This window comes from Macrotis lagotis, chromosome 5 (assembly GCF_037893015.1).
Source record: "Macrotis lagotis isolate mMagLag1 chromosome 5, bilby.v1.9.chrom.fasta, whole genome shotgun sequence".
NCBI classification, from domain to species: Eukaryota; Metazoa; Chordata; class Mammalia; order Peramelemorphia; family Peramelidae; genus Macrotis; species Macrotis lagotis.
The window spans coordinates 205,383,090-205,402,343 of NC_133662.1; the positions used below are offsets into that span (position 1 = coordinate 205,383,090).

Here is a 19,254-nt window from a genome sequence, read left to right on the forward strand (position 1 = left end):
TCATTAGTGGAGGAAATGATTACTTGATCCTCTAAACTGGTGGTGGTTTGGATGTGGATGAAGATGGTGTTTTTGGAGAGAAGAAATTCTTTTCCTTGTGACTTGTCTTTGGTACAGGATAAATTCCATTCCAGGTTCTCTTCATAGAGGGAATGCTAAAAGAAGAATGAGACTTTTGGAAGAGATCAACAGGAATTTCCCCTGATTTCTAGCTTGCTTCCTTGAGTGAGATTGATTTTTCTCTCTTGTCTCAACTTGTTCTGGGTCGTAGAACTCATTACTCTGATATGTTTATGATAGTTAAATATATTTAATATGTTTATCTTTAAGATGAAGTCATCTGAGTTTAAATCCGACCTCAGACACTTAATATTTACTTAGCTGTGTGAACCTGGGTAAGTCACTTAACCCCATTCTCTTTTTTTGTTTTTTAGGTTTTTTCAAGGCAAATGGGGTTAAGTGGCTTGCCCAGGACCACACAGGTAGGTAATTATTAAGTGTCTGAGCCGGATTTGAACTCTATACTCCTGACTCCAGGGCTGGTGCTCTATCCTCTGTGCCACCTAGCCGCCCCTTAACCCCATTGTCTTGTAAAAATCCCCCCCCCAAAAGATGAAGACATTTAAAAGAGAAAACAAAATGATGTCAAATAGACATTTCAGAGCAAATAATGTAATCTGAAGAAAAGGAATTCTTAATTATCACATACTAGATTGATTCTAGTGTCACTTTAGGCTCTGTCAATTATTTGAATTTGGATGCTTTCTTCCCCTTATTTCTTTTGATTCAGATCAGTAGTCACTTAAGTTACATGGTTGTTATTATGCTTCTAAAGTTTAGCTAGCTTCTCACTTTGGCCAGTATTGCAAAATTAATTACTTGTAACCAAAATAAACACCAACCCACCCAATTTTCCAGGGTACTTTAAAATTATTTCCAAAATTTCAAGATTTATCATTGGACACAAGCATGAAAAAAGCTTAAGGTTGTATCACTCTTTAAAAGAATCAGATTGTCATCACCAAAAGATTTAATTAAATGACTGTCTGGGAAAGATTTTTTCGTCATCATCCTCTCCAGGTGTCAAAGAAATCTTATTCACCTCTTATGTGGTGAATTATAAAAATGTGGATATAAGTAAAGGGCAAGAACCATTCAGAAAGTGGGAAAAAATCTTTTTTTTTCTTTTGAGGATAATAGCCATCCAAGAGAAGGCACAAATATAATGAGGAAAAATTACCAAAACCTCTACCACTTCTATTTTTTTTTGAGTACTTAAGTTAGATTCAGTAAAACCTTGGTTTGAATTCACCTTAAATAAATCCTAGCTGTGTGACCTGGAGCAAATCACTTAAATTCTCTGAGTCTATATTATTTTTTGAATGGAGAGTAAAGGACTGACCATAGTGGGTTATTATAGAGAGCAAATGACAGAAAATACAGTGCTTTGCAAACTTTAACTCACACACATGTCAGCTACCATTATCAACAATTCTTTTTTCTTTTTCTCTTTCTTTCTTTCTTTCTTTCTTTCTTTCTTTCTTTCTTTCTTTCTTTCTTTCTTTCTTTCTCTGTCTCCCTCCCTCCCTTCCTTCCTTCCTTCCTTCCTTCCTTCCTTCCTTCCTTCCTTCCTTCCTTCCTTCCTTCCTTCCTTCCTTCCTTTCTTTCTTTCTTTCTTTCTTTCTTTCTTTCTTTCTTTCTTTCTTTCTTTCTTTCTTTCTTTCTTTCTTTCTGGAAGGCATTGGGGCTAAGTGACTTGTCCCAGTTCACAGTTAGTAAGTATTAAGTGTCTGAGGTTATATTTGAAGTCAGGTCCTCCTGACTTGTGGGCTGGTGCTCTATTCACTTCACCAACTAGATACCCTTAGTAACAATTCTCAGAGATGCTTTCAGAATCAGTTATTCATCATATTGATTTGTGGAGTAAAGTCAAGGAGTGAGGGATGATAACAAAAATGAGGGTAATAAAAAAGCAATTGGGGTAAGTTTGTTCAATCCTAATTTAGAAAGTTCTAACTGAGAGTTACATTAGAGTCAGTATTTCTATTTTACTGGCAGGAAGGCATGGGATATTATATATAGTTGTGTCCCTAGAATGGTGATGATGTAAGGAAAATTACCTTACATATTAGGGGGGGTAGGATCCAATGACTCTCACAGGTATCAGTGAAAATATGGAACAAAAATATCCAAGGAAGTGATCATTTCCCAGTGGCTTGTTCCAAGGGAAAAATAGTGCTGAGTATTTCCTAATCCTTAACCTTCAGAATACATAATATCACATGGTCAAATGTTGATTGTCATTGATGGGAGGCCACCATTAAAACATTGAGATGTATTTCACCTTATTTCTAATCCTGTGAAGTAATGTATGATCATTCCTGTTCATCAGTTATTATACTTTTATTGAAGACAAGCCAGCCAAAAAACCCCCTAAAACAATAAAACCAAAGCAGTAAACAAAAAACTGTGGTTTCTTCTTAGAGAAGAGAAGAGAAAGTGGAAAATCTTTTCTCATACAGATTATAGCTTTTTCTTCCCATCTCATCAGTTCTTGAAGAAAGGACCAGCAAAACAATGAAACCTTTGAAGATACTGATGTAAAATCAGAAAATAAAAATGTAAACTTGAGATTGTGGGACTAGTTCAGCTGCAAAATGAAATGATCAGTATTGTTGCCTTAGTAGCCAGGTTTGTCCATTTGTAATGGAATGAAGAATGTTCTATTCTTAGAATCGTGGTAGGACAATGACTTAAGGTAATGATGGAGAAAGCTTGAAACTTTTCTCCTATTTTGAAAAAATTCCAAGGATGAGATTTTCCAGTTAAATGATGCTAAACTTCTCTAGTTGCTAATTAATCAGACTGAATTGCTCTCTGTTGGGGTTGGGGGAGGTTCTGCTTGTTGATCCTAGCTTGCCCTTATTTCATAACTTCTTGAGAAAAGTTTAGTTTAGGTTACCTAGACTTAGTCTACAAAGAGTACTATCATCCACGGATTCCCGAAGGAAGATGGGTGCCATTTTAATAAATAAATCAGTATAAATATTCTTCAGAGAAATTTTTTTATGGTCTATATCACATTACTCCATTGATCTGTATATGAATTAAAAAGACCAGAGTATATCCATTCTTTTTTTTTTATTGTTGTTGTTTTTGCAAGGCAATAGGGTTAAATGACTTGCTCAAGATCACACAACTAAGTAATTATTAGGTGTCTGAGGCCAAATTTAAACTCAGGTCCTTCTGACTGAGGGCCAGTGCTCTATCCACTGTACCACCTAACTGCCCCTGTATCCATTCTTCAGAGCATGCCATCCAGGCTTCAAATCAAGGTCTCTGAGATGCACCACAATACAGATACGATTTATGGACAAATATTTTCTAACACCTAAATTTGATCAGACTCTCTTTTACTGTCTCTTTTCTTCAAAATGTCTTTAAGACATTGTAAACATTTCCTTTATTTAGGGAATTCTCTTTCCTGTACCCCTTACTGATGGTATATTCTAATCTGCATAATTTCTCTGACTCCTGTTTACTTTGAGCTTGGATAAATGCATTTAGTCACTCTCCAATATTTGTGATTGTGTAACTAATATTCAGTGTTAAGAGAGACTGGCCTTTGGCTATAGCTTGGTGTATCTCTTTCTCTTTGAAGATAGTTACCAAAGAAGCATCTTGGATTAAAAATAATTTCCATTTAACTCTCAATACTCAAAGCAGACAGATATAATTGTAGATTATAATTCTATTATAATTCTCCAATTATATATCCCTTTTCTGAGGATAGAAGGGTGGGTTATCTTCTTGACCACAATCTCCTAGTGCCCTCTAGGCAGGGATCAAAGTATCTCTTGGAAAGGAATAAGATTTCAGAAAAATCTATTCTATGCCTCCCTGTGAGCTAAATTTAGACAAACTCATTTTAGATTTAGATACACAAAACCTACCACAACAACACATACAGACATTTTATATTGTAAAGCACCAGACAAAACCTTCTAATAAAACCTTGTAAGTAAAGAGTAAGGAGAGAACTATAAGCAATCAATTAACAGGTATGAGAGATTTCTACTTTTACCTAGGGGCAGTGGATACCAAAACAGCCTCAGAATTGGAGATGGTTTCTGCTTCAGGAGCTTAGATAATTTAAAAAGCCTCTGAAGTAAGGAAGCTCATACTCATTTTCCTTGAGTGTAAATGTGAACATATCACATTTTCCAATATAGATAGAAAGTTTATCTCCACCTTCCATTCTTGCTTTCTAAAAGTCTCTTTGACCTTGATTCTTATCTAGTTTTTTCAATGCTAAAAGTTCTCCAAGTCCTTTCATTGTAAACTCCATGAGTATACATCTATGATTGAGTGATGGCTCTCTGGTTTTTGGATGACTAAGATTAAGCAAATAATGATTACTATGACAGATAACTAAAAACAATTAAGTAATTTTCTGTTATTTAGAATCTATGTTAAAAAACATGGCTTGTATTAAAGAAACTTTGATTTAAAGAAACAAAATTTAAGAACCTCATGAGAATCTGGATGGGCAATCCTTTAATTTCCTGACTCGTCAAGGGATCAATGGTATTATTGATGGCTGTGGAAAGCCTGAGCTAGTATCCTTGGAAATAGAATATCCTTGGCATGGAGATGAACATTAAGCACCGGGTCTTTGAGAATGTGAGAAATCAGAGAGCTGTGCACAAACTGGCCTTTGAGACCTACTCAAGACCTCCTTTTTTTCTTCCATGATCCTATGCTACCAAATCACAGACTAAGAATAATCTTGGAGTAAATAAAACACAGTGAGGTCCATTCTTCCCTCAAGATGATGGATCTGAAATGTATTCTCTAGGAACCATAGGTATTGTTAGTATTTTCCTGTAGATTATGTATAATACAGTGGAATAGTTGTATCTCTTTGAAGAACTATTTTATAGGATGTCGAATGGTGGGCAAAACCTCTTTAAATTGATTTATTCTCCCTCTCTGCTTTTTTGAATCTCACATTGATTTAAATATTCATAGAAATTCCTATTTATGTCAGAGCCTATTGGAATCATAAGTGCCAAGACAGAGCCTTGGAGAACACTTTATGGTTATTGGTCATGACTTGAATGAAAATCCAACAAGGGAGACTGAAAAGGAATAGACAGGTAGAAAAAAACAACCAGGAGAAAATAAGATCACAAAAACCTCAAGATAGTATCCTGGAGAAGATAATAATCATATTTAGTCAACAAATATTTATTAAGCACCTACTAGGAGTCAAGTAATATGCTAAGCTCCAGGATACAAAAAAGAGGCAAAGAACAGACCTTGTCCTCAAGGAACTCACAACTTAGCAAACAAATAGGTACAGACAAGTAACAGGTTCTAAGAGAGGTAGAAAAAGGATTGAAAAAATAAATTAGGTTTGGCAATTGAGAGGTCATTTTTTTGGAGAATGTTTCTTCTGACCCTAAGTCAGAAATCAGACTGAACAGGTTTTTAAAATAGTGAGATGAGAAGAAACAGGCACTGTTTAATAGAGCATAAATGTTTTGAACATTCTTTGGCATTGCCCTTTTTATTTTTAGGATTGGGACACAAACCAATCTTTTCCAATCCAGTGGCCACTATTGAGTTTTCCAAAATTTTATGGAGTATTGAGTGAATCATTTTAATTATCTTTTTTGGATTTTTGATAGTTCAGCTGGGAATTCATTATAGTATTGCTTTCTAGGGACCACTTGACTTCTTTCTCCACATTTTCTGACTCTAGATAACTAATCATAACTTCCTGATGTTAAGATCTTTCTTGTAGAATTCTTTTATGTATTCTTGCCATCTCTTCTTAATCTCTCCTCCTATGTAACTATCATTTTTATCTTTTATCATGCCCATTTTTGCATGAAATATTATTTTGATGTTTCTAATTTAATTGAGATCTTACATTCCTCATTCTACTGTTTTGCTCTATTTTTGGCATTACTCATTTAAGAAACCTCTCTCCTTGTTATTCTCTGCAATTCTGCATCCAGTTGGGAATGTTTCCCTTACTTTTTTGCATTTTGCACTCCTTTCTTCAGCTATTTGTAAAGCCTCATCAGACAGCCATTTTCTTTCTTGATCTTTTTTTCTCTTTGAAATGTTTTTTGTTATTGTTTTTGTTCTTCTTTCTTCCTGTACAATATTGCAGACCTCTGTCTGCAGTTCTTCAGGTTCTCTGCCTACAGCTCTAATCCCTTCTTCTATTTTTTACCTCCATTACATATTCATAAGGGATATTATTTAGGAATGCATATAAGGTCTGATGATATTCCCTACTTTCTTCATAGAGAGCAGAACCTGAATTTTTCAGCTTATTCCACTTTGCATCAGCTACTCTGGTTTCAATTCCATGAAGCAAGATAGCACTTTTTGTCTTTCTCTCTCTCTCTCCTCATTATCTGGCTTTTTTTGTGTCTTCTTCCCTTCTCACTCTCTTTCATTCCCTATGTTTATCAGATTGTTTTGAATTGTTCAATCAGAATTTGACTAGGATCCCTAGGATCTTACAGGGGATCTTATACTTCACAGAATTAAACCTTTGTGTCTATTCCCAAACCATACTTCCAACCAAATTCAATGTGGCTTTACTTTTTTTTGGTGAAAGTAGAAATTTTGTTAATAACTTTCTGTGAAAGATGTAGGCCAGATGGATTTGACTAGAAACCCATCTAGTATATTATTTGGTGTCTATTTTAATGTTAGTTCAAACACTATTTTTATACTAAGGAAAGAGAGATTTTTTTAAAAAAATGACAAATAATCATCTTTTTTAATTCTAATGGGTACTTATTATGTTGTTCCCTGAATACAAGAAAAATGACAATTGCTAACTGTGTCTCCAGATCCTCATTTGGCACTTAGTGACAATTTACCTGTTTTAGATGACCGATCACAGCTCCAGATGGATGCCATTAAAGTACTGTTTATAATCAAGCCAAATACAGTTGATCTTTTGATTCTGTTTTTAGAACAAGATCACTTCCGATGACAGAGCAGATGGTCAGCTTGCTGTAAGCAGGGAATTGAAATAACCAGATAGATTCTGGCAGATGTTCATAACCTACATGCATAAATGAACCCAATTCTCATCCTTTAGCTGTGCAAGCTGGTTTCTTGGCCAAAGAAACAACAATATCATATTTCACAATAAAACTTGTCCCTGGAAAGGTACATAACTTAAAGAAATTTGGAACAAGTAGAATTGCAAATAAAACTATGATAATGTATTGCTGCAATGTTTATGGAAATTGTAATGTTAAAACTATTTTTCTTTTTGTAAACAAAAGCATAATTATTTGTCTTCATTTATTCATTCATCAAAATTAGTTGATAACAGGATATATTTATATAGTTTGGTCTTCAAAGTTGTATTATGATGCTTCATTGTTTTGTAGCAGTGACTTTTGTTTTTCTAAAACTCTGCCTGTATAGTACAAAGCCCAGGAGTACATACTAAACTGAAAGAACTAAGTATATGGGTAAGTTAAATCCCTCTTTTACTTGAAGATTCAACTGTGGTGTCATTATCTCCTTCATGAATTTCCTGACTTCTTTCAGTTGAGAGTGAATCTGTTTACTCAAGTTTCTCATAGCATTTTGGACATTTCCTTTGTTATTTTTGCATTCTGTTCTGTATTATAAATATTCATTTAGGGTCATCCCCCACATTTGATTCTAAAGTCCTTGAAAGCATCTTTTTATCATTAGTATTTAGCAAGGTGGCCTGAATATATTTGATTTGAATTTTAGGTGTCATAGGTGTCACAACATTTTTCTGATCCTTAGTCCAAATAAAAGTCACAAACTGTAAAAAGTTGCCCAAATTTTCTTCCAGCAAGTTTAGGTTTTGATTTATGTAATTTTAAAAGTCATAGTAGTGTTTTCAGGATAAACTTATTTTGTAATTTACTCCCTGATTTCTCAGAACAATGCCTTGAAATACAACTACTTTGTATTTGTTCAGTTTTGACTGCTAAGTGAACTTTCCTCTAGTTTGAAAATGCACATTAGGGTACCATTTTTATGTTTAATTTCTGAAGAAATTTGTGTTTCTTTGCTCCAAATGAATTCTTCACATTCAGTTTATATTTCAACTCTGTACCATCAAAATAACATAGCAAGTTTTCAGAGGGAAGTAAAAAAAAGAAAAAAATCCACAAAACAAAATCTTAGAGATTTTCTGAGTGTTTTAAAATATTTAGATGATTTGTCTATTTGGAATTGTGAATTGTTACAGTATTCTTTATTTTCCACAGTATTCTTTATTTTCCCTAAAATGTTTTACTATGTCAAACCAAAGGATTATAATCAGCCCAATTCTTAGATTTTTTTCAACTTCCCCTATTATTTGTGATACTTTTCCTGTTTCTGGCTCTTTTTTACTAAAAAAGGAGGATAACCCATCTTAATCCCCACATTCCAAAATTTCTATTATCTACCAACATTAGAAGACTGAGTGAAAATAAAGTCATATTTTGTTTGCTAACTTACCAAAAAGAACTTTTGCTAGAGCAAAATACCATTAGAAAGGATCTCATCTTGAATAGTGTCTCGCATGCATATAACAAAATTATGAATTATTCCTTGAAAAATATAGCGGCAGTAACCTTATTTGCCAACTAATTGTTAATATCTCATAAGATATAAAATAGGAGGTGTTTGCTTCTGTAATGAAGACCATTAACCTTGCACATAGTATGTAATTAGCTCTTCTTGAATGAAAGCTTTGAGTCCCATATCTGCTTTTTAGATATGTGACTTTGGTCAAGTTATTTAAACGTTCTCAATTTTTTTTTGTCATTTGGAAATTGGGAAAATAATAATTGCAATATATTCCTTACAGATTTATAGTGAGAGTTTACTCTGTAGACCTAAAAGACTACACGGAGAGCTTATGAAACTTTGGATCACCAAAAATACAATACATCCCCCCCCCATAATTCAACCAACTCTCTTCCTTTTGTCCAAATTTTCAATCCAGTTCTGTATTAATCCAATGTCTAAGACATTTTCTGAAAAACAGGCATTCTTAATCCATTTGATTTTTCCTGTTTTCATTTGCTGTTGTTCAGTTATTTTTCAGTAATTTCTGACTCTTCATAGCCCCATATGAGATTTTCTTGGCAAAGATATTATAGGGTTTTGCTATTTCCTTCTCCAGTTCATTTTATAAATGAGGAAACTGAGACAAACGCGATTAAGTGACTTTACCAGTTTCACACAGTTAGTAATTGTCTGAGGTTAGATTTTAACCCAGGAAGATGAGTCTTCATGCCCAGAACTCTTTCCACTATGTCACTTAACTCTGCTTCCACCACACCTCCACCCCCACCCCCACCCCCATCTTCCCAGTTTGCATATTTAATTTGAACTTTTAAAGTATTTATGGATTTCAGTTATTTTAGGAAGCTCTATAGAATTCCAGGTTTTGAAACAGTACAATGTCATTCACAAATAGGAGAATCTGGAAGACTTTTATGTCTATAGCAGAGATTAACATGAGGTCCACAGAGACACAAATTTGGATAGATTTTCAGTAGTCTATTAACCAGAGTGATAAAAAAAATTGCATCTTTCTTTCCTCCCACTTTTCCTCTGTGTAAAATTTGGCATTTCCTTCATTTGTGAGCATATTTAAAAACTTTCTCAGAAAGGTCCATTGGCTTTACAAATTGTCTTACACACACACACACACACACACACACACAATACACACACATGCACACATACACACACAAACTCACACAACACACACACAAAAATTAAGAATCCCCGATCGCTAAAAAAAAACCCTCTTTAATTTGAACTAACTATATAATAACATCCCTGTCAGTGGTAAACAATTTTTGTTGGGCATACTTCAATCAGTCTTTAATAAATGCTATATTATTTTTGAAAGAATTTGCTATGTCCCAGGCACTGTGCTAAGTGCTGTGAAAGGCAAAAAAAAAACCCCCAACCCCACCAGTTTCTGCTCGTAAGGAATTTATAATCTAATGTCAGCCCATTATTGGATAGCTCTGTTATATCTTTTTAAAAATTTTTATTCAAGGTAATAGGGTTAAATGACTTGCCCAAGGTCACACAGCTAGGCAATTATTAAATGTCAGAGGTTGGATTTGAACTCAGGCCTCCTGACTCCAGGGCTGATGCTCTATCCACTGCGCCACTCAAAATTAAGAAATTTTGTTATGATTTTGACATAGATATACAATACCATTTTGGAGAAAAGTTGTGAAAGATGAATTTTGTTATACCTAAGCACATACTTTTTGAAAAGTATTCAACAAACAATCCTAGTGGAATTGAATAAACTATGAAGTTTTTCAGTTTAAGGCATGTTTGCTCAGAATATAAGCTATAAAAACCTGCCTTTCCCTGTTTATATCTTATTAATAATGCCCTTAATCTGTAATTATATTTCACAAATAATGCCCTTAATATGTGTCTATATGATTTTCTATTACTTCATATAAATGAAAAGCTCAGCACAAGGACATAATTATTAATCCAATCTCTGATCACTCATTATTTTGTTCAGTAAGCCCTTAAATATTATGTACGATGGACTAGACTGGGGATTCTGAGACACAAATTAAATATTTTAATTTCAGGAAATTTTATTTTGCATAAAAGAAACAACATATACATAAATAATATAATTTATTCCAAATAAATATAAAATAATTTTAAAGAGAGAAGATACTACCAAATGAAAAGTGAGGAAGCCTTTGTTGAAATGATCATTTTGAGTATAGCCTTAAAGGAAACTAAAGATTCTAAGAAGTGGAAGTGAAGAGATAATATAATCATCTTTATTTACTTGCAATCAAGTTTGTGATATTATTTAATATTGTGAGAATCAAATTCATAAATATTCTCCAAATTGTGTCACTGCTTGCCCAAACTTTCTTTTCATATACTCAACTTTCTTTTCTTTGTTGTCATATTGACTTTCTCATGTGACAAAAATTAGGGGTTTTTCCAACAGGAATAGAAATTTATTGACTCCACTGTCAATTACTGGGAAAAGAAACTGTCATAGGAATCTTGACAGATCTTTTCCATTTTATGTCACTTGTTGTCCTTTCAACAAACATTTATAAATACTTTCAAAATAACCTGACTTAATTGGTTTCTAATCACAAAGAATGCAAAGTGGAATTTCTCTTATTGCCACAAGGTGGCATTACTGTTTCAAATATGAACATATTATACCGATGCTTTCCTTTTGGATGCTTATTTAAAATACTTAACCTATTATGAACATTTGAAAAATGTACTCCATACTTCTTTACAACCATTAAGACCTTGAGCAAAACTTTACAGGAAAAGATCCACAAACAGTGTTGTCTGATGTTTTAATTATTATCAAGGATAGTGGCACTGTTCTTATAAAATATCCAGTTTTGATGGAATATAGATGTCCCATTCCAACATAAAAAACCTGTAGCAGATTAAGGACGTGAATGTATTACAGCCTGTGAATAGACTGCCAGTTCTGTTTTCCTTTCATATCTTTAGTTTCTGGATGAGAAAAAAAAATTGATTCTATTTAACTACCCATGGCTATTAGTGCCTGGCAATCAGCTTTTGTTGATTAGCTATCATGCTAGTAATTACTGTCACTTTCAGGAAATAGAAAGAAGAGATACAGGATGCTGCTGCAGCATTTTTGGATAGAAGACTGATGTCATTGAACTAGAAAAATACAGCCTAGGTGCATAAGGTAAAATTCAGATCTGGGTAAAATTACATCACACCTATTGAATTCTCAAGAGAGGGGGGGCAAATAACAGTTTAAAATGAAAGTTTATCCTTAATGTGGCTGTGGTATCAGAAACATAGTTATAATGATAACAGTATTTATTTACTTTTGCCTTTTCTTTTAAAACATAAAGAAAGCTATAGGAAGAAAGGATCTGGGCAAAGGGAGCACAAAGGTGAGAAGTGGTACTCATTAAACTGGATGTTAGATGGTCTTACATCCAGGGAAAAAAATTTGCCAAAGGCACATAGTCACCTTCACAAATGCAAGGAAGGAAATCCACTAAAAAAGCCTCCTGCCTGAAGTCACACACACACACACACACACACACACATATAGTGCCATCTTAAGAAAAGTATTTCAGAAAGAATCAGATGGTGATTCTTCACTCAGGAAACCTGTGTCTTTTTTTTTTTTAAAGACATTATACTGAATTGGTTATATTCTAATTTCTGAATGCAGTTGCTTATTTTGTACAAGATCTCGTGTTTTCATTTGTATTTAAAATCATGATTTAGTCATGTTGCCATTAGGACAAGGTGTAGTCTAAAAGCAATGGAGAGTCAGAGGTTTAACAATGCATTTACGATGACTGTCATTATAAGAATGGGATATTTCTGTATTTAATTATTTTTGCCATTCACCTAATAGTAGCAATAAAAATTAATTCATGAACTATCAAATTAAAATAACATGTATACTGATTAGGGAATTTGTTTTTCCTGCCACAGAAAGACAGTTAAATACTTAGTAGCTGAATAAATATGTAAATATTTTAAATTTAAGTGCAGAAATCTGGTTTTCCCAAAGGAGAAAACTGTCAGTTTGGGGGTCAGCTTTTTTTAAAAATGTGATTGTCTATGTATCCATGTTCATATGTATCTTTCTCCTATTTAAATGTGGCAACTATGAGATCTGGTTCTATAATCAGGAAGGCTTGTACTCAAGTCCTGCTTTTGAAATGTATTTGAACAAGTAATTCGTTCATCTATAGCATATTTTGACAAGTTATCATTCATTTTCCTGGAAGACTTCCAATGAAGAAGCCTTTCCACAGTAACTCCTGAAGTAACCTATTTTATTTTAGGACAGCTTTAGTTGTTTGGAAGTTTCTCTTTAAGTCTAAATTCTCTGCAGTTTTCACCTTTTGTCTTAGTCATCGTGTCTCCTGTAATCTTCTCTTTTCTAGAGTTGTTCAGCTTTTTCTGATGCCTAGAGCTCTTTGCTTCATTTTCAAATTAACTTGTGTGGTCTTATCTGGTGATCTATTGTACCTATCTTCCTCTCCTCAGTAAGCTACTTGAAGGCAGGAGGTATTTTGTTTTAAGTCCGTATCTCCAACATGTATCATAGTAACTTGATGTTGATAAATGCTTAAGTTTGTTGGATTCAATCAGAAAGAAATGGATCCAGATGTGACATGAACTTGATTTCCTTCTAAATATCCTTTAATTTATCACACTGGAGCTTTCTAAAATGTGGCACCAAGAATTAAATGTAATTATTTCAATGTGTTCTAATTAGATTGAGTATAGTAAGAATATCAGCTCCTCCTTTCTTGAGACTATCACTCTTTTAATTTAGCCTAAGATCACATTAGTACTATTCTTTGTTCTATCACATGGTTATATACTTATGTATTGATATGCTGAAAGTGCTAGGTCAGGGATTCTTATTTCATAGCATGAATTACTTTGCCAGTTTGTTGAAACCCTATAGAATCCTTCTTACAATAAAGTTTTTAAATGTATATAATAAAAATATAGGGAAGGAAGGAAAATTTACCTTGAAATATAGTGACTGAAATAAATTAAAAAAAACAGTTTATGGACCCCAGATTAAGAACTTTTGTTCTATATGATGGAGATGGCATGATGTAGGAACACTGGACTGGAAGAAGAGATCTAGGTGCTAGTATTCATTTAATCACCAAGTAACTATTTGACTTTAGGCAAGCTATTTCACTCCTCTGGGCCTTTGTATAATGAAGGGGCAGTACCAAGAAACCTAGAAGAGTGCGTCTAGCTCTAAGATTCTTAGAGTCTGTGATTCTATATCCTGACAGGCTCCTCTCTCAAGGTTCACTAGCAAGTCCATGGAAGCTTTGGTCATTTGAAAGGGGAGGGGGACATCATCAATAAATAATGCTCAAAAGCCTGAGATTCTTCAGGGTCCAAGAGTCCAATGTGACATGCTCAGCTGTATATTTTAAGTTGGCAGGCCATTAAAATAAAAATTTTATAAGGGGAGGCAACAAAAAGCAGACAGTTTCATTCTACATTAAAAAGTCCTAGACATCGACCACTAAGGGAACTATGGTCAAATTTCTTTGAATGAAAAAGAGAAGAAAGAATCTTGAGGGGAAAAGAAAAATAAAATACATATATTTTTTCACCAAAAACAATCCTATAGGTAGATGCTCAAAATAAATGTTTTTGAGTATGACAATACTAATGCAATGTAGAGAAATTATTTGAATGCTCTTCCTAGAAGTTTTCTTTCTCAAAATGTACTCTTTGAAAAATTGACTTTAACTCCATGATTTCAACTATGATTATGGTGGGCAACAGAATATGAGAAAGTCAGTTTGTTAAATTAGAAATTCAGTTTAATTTTAAGCTAAATGAAAGGATCTATAAACTCTGTGAAGGGAATAAAGCAAGTATTAATTAGTTTCTTAAACTATTTTGGGGGCTTACAATACTTTTGATGGAATCATATATATGGTATAGGATGATTTTTGAGTCTAAATACATAGGAAGAAATCTTGTTTAATTATTTGAAATTTCTAAATCTCCTTCAGAGTAACAGAAATAATAATAATAATAGTTACTTTTTATTTAAAAATTCCTTTTTCTTTATTTTTATTTTCATTTTAAAATTCCCACCCCAGCTACATGGAAAAGCAATCATCAACATTTAATTCTAAAACGTTAAATTCCAAATTCTCTCCTTCCTCCTTCCCACCCTCCCATTGAGAAAGCAAGTTATTTGGTGTAAGTTAAAAATGTATAAACATGGGGCGGTTAGGTGGCATAGCATATAAAGCACCGTCCCTGGAGTCAGGAGTACTTGGGTTCAAATCCGGTCTCAGACACTTAATAATTACCTAGCCATGTGGCCTTGGGCAAGCCACTTAACTCCATTGCCTTGCAAAAATCTAAAAAAAAATGTATAAACATGTAAAACTTTACTACAGTGGTCCTAATCCCCTCCCACCCACATATACAAAGAAAGAGAGACCTCAAGAAAAACAGAGTGAGGGGAAAAAGTATGCTTCAGTCTGTATTCTGACAGCATTAGCTCTGTCTTTGGCATGGATAGCATTATTTCTCCTAAGTCTATCAGAGAAATTGCTTCAATGTTTTTCCTCACAGTTGCTATTGCTAGCTGTGTTTTCCTCCATCTTATTCCCCCTGCCCCCATTTATTCTGTTCTCTCCTTTTACTCTGTCCCTCACCAAACATATGTTGTTTCTGATTACCCTCCCCCACTATTTTCTGTCTCTTCTTTACCTTCAGCTTCGTCCTCTTTCTCTTATCAATTACCTCTCCTATTTTTCCTCTGAGGAAAGAAAGATTTACCAACTGAGTGTGTGTATTATTCCCTCTCTGAACCACTTCTGATGAGAGTGAGGTTCACTCATTCCCCCTCACCTTCCCCTTTCCACTCCACAGCAAAAGCTTTTTCTTGCCTCTTTTACATAAAATAACATACCCCTTTCTACTTCTCCTTTCTCCCAGTATATTTGTTTCTCCCCCCATTAACTTCATCTTTTTAATATATTATATCTTCAAATTCAACTCCCTCCCACCTATTCTTCTTCTAACTGCCCTAACAAATATGAAGGTTCATATGAATTATCAGTATCATCATATTCTCTTACAGGAATACAAGTAATTAAACTAAACATCATTAAATCCCTCATATTTGCCCTTCCCATCCACCCTCTCTATGCTTCACCTGAGTCCTGTACTTGAAGATTAAACTTTCTGTCCAACTCTGATCATTTTATCAAGAAACTTTGAATGTCCTCCATTTCACTGAATGTCTATCTTTTCCTCTTAAAGAGTATGTTCAGTTTTACTGGATCATTGATTCTTGGTTGTAATCCGAGCTCTTTTGCCTTCTGGAATATCATATCGTAAGCCCGATGAGCCCTTAATGTAGAAACTGCTAAATCTTGTGTTATCCTGACTATAGCTCCACAATATTTGAATTGTTTCTTTCTGGCTGCTTGTAATATTTTCTCCTTGACTTGGGAGTTCTGAAATAGCTACCATTTAGATAGAGCCTTAAGTTTTGCAAAACACTCTACAAATATCTTATTTCATCCTCAAGAACCTTGTATGGTAGGTGTTATTATTTTCCCCAATTTACATATGAGGAAATTGAGGCAAAATAGAGGTCATGTTACTTGCTCAGAATCATACAGCTAAATGCCTGAGATTTGAATTTAGATTTTCCTTACTCCAGATCCCTTCTAAATTGTACTTTCTTGCTGCTTCCTGCAATCACTGGGGAATTAGTGATTCCCATATAAATTATTCACCTCATATTAGATACAAGTGGTATAAACTATAAGGAAGACTTGAGTTCAAATGTAGCATCATACATCCACCGGCTGTGTGACCCTAGACAAATAACTTAACCTCTATTTACCTTAATCCACTGTAGAAGGAAATGACAAACCACTCCAATGTCTTTACCAAGAAAACCTCATGGACAATAATGGTGTGATTTGATCAATGAGTTCATGAATAATTGGACAAAATTGAACAGTAACAACAATGACATTTGTTAAAAAATAATGAGTGGAACTATCACCCTCTAAAAAAGGCACATTCCTTGATAGTACACAGAATCAGTACTTGAATACATGACGATGACAATTTTTATTTTAGAGCTTAATTTTATTGACTCTCCTATTCCCTAAAGTGCAGCGTCCTCTATTGTGCTTTCAAGCCAATTCACATTCATTTGATGGGTCCTTTAGGGTGTATTTACCTTTAATAGACAACCAGAGGATACAATTAACTTAAAGTACAATAAATACAATTAGCTCAGAAAGTTTGCCAAGATAGAACAGCATGAACAGTAGTGACAAAATATACTCCCTATAAACCTGGGATGTATCCTACTACAAAGATATACAACATCAGTGGTGAGTAGATAGACATTTAGTGGATAAAGTAGCAGAGAGGCACACACTTAAGAAATCTATGTAGCTAAGGAAATTTATGCCAGTAATGCTTCAGGACCCCACATTCCCTTTTCTTCTTGTAGCTCCTTGAGAAGCATTCACATGTGCTGCTTCACCTGGCCACAGCTTATCCACTACCAAAAAGACAGACTAGACTGAATGAATGAATGAATGAGCAATGATTGATTATGAACTTATTATATTTCAAGCACTGTGTTCAGTTCTAAGTATAAGAATAGAAGCAAAGATAATCTCTGTTCTTAGCACCACATACTCTAATGGACAAAACCATATACAAAGGGGAGTGGAGGATCAAGTGGAGGGATGGTTTGCAAAATTAGAGGCAGAAATAATGGCAGAGTTGATTTGATGATAATTCACTTTTTCAGAGTCAGGGGTGATCCACATTTAACGATGAGGAGGAGGTGACAAAATCAGGAAGAGAAGTGAAGGATGGTTGGCTGAGATTTTTCTGGAGCAGTCAGAATCAGTCTTATTTTATCACAGGATCTCTTCTTAAGAACTGTCTCTTGCCTCAACTGGTTCCCTAGAGAGTGTATATTGCTTGTTAATGAAACAGTTAATGGTTAACCATCCTCTGTTTCTTCCAGTTTGACCAATGCACTTCATATCTTCTAAAGCGTTAAAAAAAGTTTAGATGCTTCTTTTCATTTCATTTGAGAATTTAATACCTCCTTATTTTGATTGTTTGGGTCTTATACTTTGTAATTTGATCACCTGGATTGGGGGAAAAGGAGGAGTAATTGATGCTGTCATATTATTAATTCCTTAACAATAGTAAAAGTTATAATAATTTATAAAGTTAACTTAAATCTACACAGCACTAAAATGTTGAAATATCTACATAAAATTGGGGCATGAGAAAATCTGTTGCTCAATTGAGCTAGAAGGGATCTTAGAAGCCATCTAGCTCAACTGCTTTATTTTACATGTGAATGATGATATATGTCCTTCATTTTTGAAGAAGACCATGACATCAGAGAGGGGATACCGTGACAAGCAAATAAATTGTATTTGGGTAATAAGATGCTGTGCTAAGTCACCAACCTCATTTTTCTCCTCTGGAGTCATATGGATCCAGTTGCCAGATATGAATCAGGTCAATTGGAGATGACCCTGAATGAGAGGCAGCCAAGGTTAAGTGACTTGCTGAAGGTCACATAGTTAGTAAGTGTCAAATGTCTGAGCCTGGATTTGAACTTGAGATCTCTTGATTCCAGGGTCACTACTGTGCCAGCTAGCTGCCCTCACAAACCAAGACCCAGAGAGGTTACAGGATCTCTGGTTACACAGGTCATATAAGTAGCAAAGGATTCCAACTCAAATTCTATGAGTATGAGGTTAATGTTCTCTTCCGGTGAGTTATACTCATTCTTGGGTATTAACTCACCTAAAAATCCCCTAAAAATTTACTTTTGCTAACCAACTCCATACATGTCTGAACTTTTAGGAAAGAACCCACACAAAAATAGGATGAGTAAATGTTGCTATAAAATTTAGAAACGATATAAGAAGGAGAAAAATGTGCAGCTTTGTGGGTTGAAATGGATTTCTTTAAATACAAAAGTCAGCTGGAGAGATGCACATAGAAACTGAAAACCATTGAAAAGAATGGACATTCTTCGACTGTGTCTTAATAATCACTGCTAGGATCTTTATGGAAATAGAGAAATCTGTCATGGCAGTTTTACCACCTAGATTTAATAAAACCAAAATTTCATCACTTTGGGTTTACACTATGGGAAATAGCTTTAAATTTCTTTGGCATGTTTAAAGGATCAGAGGGACTTGATGTTGGAAGGTTTTTCCCCCCCTCCTTTTTTCTTTCTTCCCTTTTGTATAAATGAAACCTGCTTCATGGTTTTCAGGAAGAAGCATTATAGTTCTGGCAAACTAAAAACCATCCCACAATATTCATTTGTTCCTGTCCTTGGCAGGGTAAAAGATCAAAATTATTTTTACATCTGTTAAACAGTAACAGAAGTATCCTTACATCACTTAGTCATGAAATAATCTTTGATTTTTTTCCCTATTGAATAAAGGTGAGGGAAAAGGTGATTCACATGAATAAGAAATGAAGCCCTCTTTTTTCTTTCCTCTTGTAGCCTTCTATGTAGTCCAGACCATCCATTGCATTAGGGTAGCATAGTTTTATTTAGTAAATAGGTCACTGTCAATATTTCATTTCTGGAGCTGAACTGTTTAGTCACATTTTCCCTTTAATTCT

The 19,254-nt window shown here is 34.3% G+C and overlaps 1 long non-coding RNA gene across 3 annotated transcripts in view; it reads left to right on the plus strand.

Annotated features, from left to right (window-relative positions):
* Positions 1–19,254, plus strand: part of LOC141488318 (uncharacterized) — a 256,526-nt gene that overhangs the window by 39,564 nt on the left and 197,708 nt on the right. For 2 of the 3 annotated variants that reach the window (XR_012468651.1, XR_012468650.1), the window contains one exon: positions 435–482. The exons of the other annotated variant lie outside the window; for it this stretch is intronic. This is a non-coding gene — a long non-coding RNA (uncharacterized LOC141488318). The remainder of the gene's footprint in view (positions 1–434; positions 483–19,254) is intronic. 3 annotated transcript variants of the gene reach the window in all.